Below are 4,186 nucleotides of genomic sequence, written 5' to 3'. Positions count from 1 at the left end.
GAGATAACCTCGCTTGAAATTTGCCTTATTCTTTTTCTTTTCTTGTCTTTATACTTGAGGACAAGTATGGTTTAAGTGTGAGCAGTTTGATAAGGCTAATTTCATGCATCGGTAATGTGCAAAAAAATGTTATAAATTGCTGGGTCTAACACGTTTCCTAAGCCAGGTGTGTGAAGAAAATCGCTAGATCAAGGAAGTAAGGAAGGAGATGGTCTAGCGAGAGAAAAGGACGAAATGAGCAGGATTTACAAGGAAAAAAATTGGCGTGACGGGGGAGTCTACAGCTGAGGGCAACAAAGTCATTATCAATACCTCGCTGGACCCACTAAAGCGCCTATAAATAGAGAGGAGCATGCAGCGTAATGGATATAGTTTTTCACTCTTCTTAGCTCATACATTTTACACACACTTGGGAAACATTCTGGGGGATAATCGTGATAGGGGGGTACTTTCTAAAGATCTCGAGTTTGGTAACACCGTCCCAGTGAGGGCGAAGATACATTTGTTTTAATTTCAGCTGTTTTTGCTAGTTTCCACCGTCGAACTTCACTTTTGGGAGTCGATTTTGATGTTGATGATGTTTAACTGCTTATCGCTCATGGATCTGAGTTTAGCTGTTTAATTTCAAGTTACTTTTGCTTAGATCTCTCTACTGTTAGCGTAATTCTTAAATTGCTATGTCGATCTCTGTTTATTTCGTTATTGAGGTGTGTGATGTGGAATTGGGTGACAGATCTGTGGTTGATTGAGTGTTCGGAGCTTAAATTTGTAAATCTGACGTGATGGAGAATTTCTTCTGTTTGGAGTCCGTGTCGGACGCTTGGATCCGGAGTGGATTTAGCGTCTGAAGTTGGTTTTGGCGTGTGAAAGAAACAGTAGTGGATAGACTTGTTTTATTTCCTTTGTTTTCTATTTCCCTTCGTCTAGGTATGCAGATCTGTAAGTTCTTCGTTATTTACGCATAGATTTGATTCCAAGTTAGTAGCTCTGTTTTGATTTGCTTATGTGTTTTCTCAAGAAGTTTTATGCGAATTTGGTTGTAGAAGACGATGTCACTGTCAGTTAGTACTAGAGTTAGTTATTCTGCCACTTTCCAGTCGTACTCTGTTTTTTTTCTTAGATGTGGTCCCATCGTAGAATTATTTCCTAGGTCTAGCTGTTAGGTTAAGTTTCTTTCTAATATTCCCAAGTCAAGTTAATTTTAATTTTTCCTCAACCCAAGAAAATGCGTGGCAGCAGCCAACACCAAAAATACTCCCAAATCCTTGATTACGATTCTTACGCATCCTTCTCTGTGGGATCGATCCCTACTTCCCTATACTAGGTTTAGTAAAGTGGTTGAGGGTTTTTGAAGCGGGGAAGTACTTGTGTGTCCGACGACCGGGATTCCGCACAACCTACGAGTTCCTAGACCAAGTGATCTAGTGGACTTGCTGGATCTGGGGAACCTGCCTTATTTGAATATCGCAACACTGCACACACACCACACTTGTACTGTCACATCCACGCGTAGCTTCAAGTGGCGCCGTTGCCGGGGATGGATGGCGTTTGCTGTTATTAAGGATTTGTTGTAAATATTCTAATTTTTGTTATTTTCTTTCTCCCTGACAGTTTATGAAAGCGGGCTTCCAATCTGGAAGTTGGGCAAGTTCATCTGGAGCAGGGAGTGGCCAGTACGAGTGGCGAATCAAGCAATCTACATTTACCATCACTACTAGATCAGGATTGAGAACGGAAGATCCATTCCCGTTCGAGTCAGAAAGTGAAAAGGAAGGGAAAGGGCCTATTTGGAGGAGTGCAAACTATTGGAATGACCTTAATCTTGTGGGGACAGATGCCTAAAATTGAAACTAGCTCATGTATATATGTGTTTTGCGTGTTTGTGTGATTTTCTTATATTTCTTAGTTTTTCTTGAGTCTAGGTCTAGGAGTCGGTCAAGAGATAACCTCGCTTGAAATTTGCCTTATTCTTTTTCTTTTCTTGTCTTTATACTTGAGGACAAGTATGGTTTAAGTGTGAGCAGTTTGATAAGGCTAATTTCATGCATCGGTAATGTGCAAAAAAATGTTATAAATTGCTGGGTCTAACACGTTTCCTAAGCCAGGTGTGTGAAGAAAATCGCTAGATCAAGGAAGTAAGGAAGGAGATGGTCTAGCGAGAGAAAAGGACGAAATGAGCAGGATTTACAAGGAAAAAAATTGGCGTGACGGGGGAGTCTACAGCTGAGGGCAACAAAGTCATTATCAATACCTCGCTGGACCCACTAAAGCGCCTATAAATAGAGAGGAGCATGCAGCGTAATGGATATAGTTTTTCACTCTTCTTAGCTCATACATTTTACACACACTTGGGAAACATTCTGGGGGATAATCGTGATAGGGGGGTACTTTCTAAAGATCTCGAGTTTGGTAACACCGTCCCAGTGAGGGCGAAGATACATTTGTTTTAATTTCAGCTGTTTTTGCTAGTTTCCACCGTCGAACTTCACTTTTGGGAGTCGATTTTGATGTTGATGATGTTTAACTGCTTATCGCTCATGGATCTGAGTTTAGCTGTTTAATTTCAAGTTACTTTTGCTTAGATCTCTCTACTGTTAGCGTAATTCTTAAATTGCTATGTCGATCTCTGTTTATTTCGTTATTGAGGTGTGTGATGTGGAATTGGGTGACAGATCTGTGGTTGATTGAGTGTTCGGAGCTTAAATTTGTAAATCTGACGTGATGGAGAATTTCTTCTGTTTGGAGTCCGTGTCGGACGCTTGGATCCGGAGTGGATTTAGCGTCTGAAGTTGGTTTTGGCGTGTGAAAGAAACAGTAGTGGATAGACTTGTTTTATTTCCTTTGTTTTCTATTTCCCTTCGTCTAGGTATGCAGATCTGTAAGTTCTTCGTTATTTACGCATAGATTTGATTCCAAGTTAGTAGCTCTGTTTTGATTTGCTTATGTGTTTTCTCAAGAAGTTTTATGCGAATTTGGTTGTAGAAGACGATGTCACTGTCAGTTAGTACTAGAGTTAGTTATTCTGCCACTTTCCAGTCGTACTCTGTTTTTTTTCTTAGATGTGGTCCCATCGTAGAATTATTTCCTAGGTCTAGCTGTTAGGTTAAGTTTCTTTCTAATATTCCCAAGTCAAGTTAATTTTAATTTTTCCTCAACCCAAGAAAATGCGTGGCAGCAGCCAACACCAAAAATACTCCCAAATCCTTGATTACGATTCTTACGCATCCTTCTCTGTGGGATCGATCCCTACTTCCCTGTACTAGGTTTAGTAAAGTGGTTGAGGGTTTTTGAAGCGGGGAAGTACTTGTGTGTCCGACGACCGGGATTCCGCACAACCTACGAGTTCCTAGACCAAGTGATCTAGTGGACTTGCTGGATCTGGGGAACCTGCCTTATTTGAATATCGCAACACTGCACACACACCACACTTGTACTGTCACATCCACGCGTAGCTTCAAGTGGCGCCGTTGCCGGGGATGGATGGCGTTTGCTGTTATTAAGGATTTGTTGTAAATATTCTAATTTTTGTTATTTTCTTTCTCCCTGACAGTTTATGAAAGCGGGCTTCCAATCTGGAAGTTGGGCAAGTTCATCTGGAGCAGGGAGTGGCCAGTACGAGTGGCGAATCAAGCAATCTACATTTACCATCACTACTAGATCAGGATTGAGAACGGAAGATCCATTCCCGTTCGAGTCAGAAAGTGAAAAGGAAGGGAAAGGGCCTATTTGGAGGAGTGCAAACTATTGGAATGACCTTAATCTTGTGGGGACAGATGCCTAAAATTGAAACTAGCTCATGTATATATGTGTTTTGCGTGTTTGTGTGATTTTCTTATATTTCTTAGTTTTTCTTGAGTCTAGGTCTAGGAGTCGGTCAAGAGATAACCTCGCTTGAAATTTGCCTTATTCTTTTTCTTTTCTTGTCTTTATACTTGAGGACAAGTATGGTTTAAGTGTGAGCAGTTTGATAAGGCTAATTTCATGCATCGGTAATGTGCAAAAAAATGTTATAAATTGCTGGGTCTAACACGTTTCCTAAGCCAGGTGTGTGAAGAAAATCGCTAGATCAAGGAAGTAAGGAAGGAGATGGTCTAGCGAGAGAAAAGGACGAAATGAGCAGGATTTACAAGGAAAAAAATTGGCGTGACGGGGGAGTCTACAGCTGAGGGCAACAAAGTCATTATCA

This window comes from Salvia hispanica, chromosome 2, assembly GCF_023119035.1.
Source record: "Salvia hispanica cultivar TCC Black 2014 chromosome 2, UniMelb_Shisp_WGS_1.0, whole genome shotgun sequence".
NCBI lineage: Eukaryota > Viridiplantae > Streptophyta > Magnoliopsida > Lamiales > Lamiaceae > Salvia > Salvia hispanica.
Note: the sequence above shows the minus strand (reverse complement) of the source record.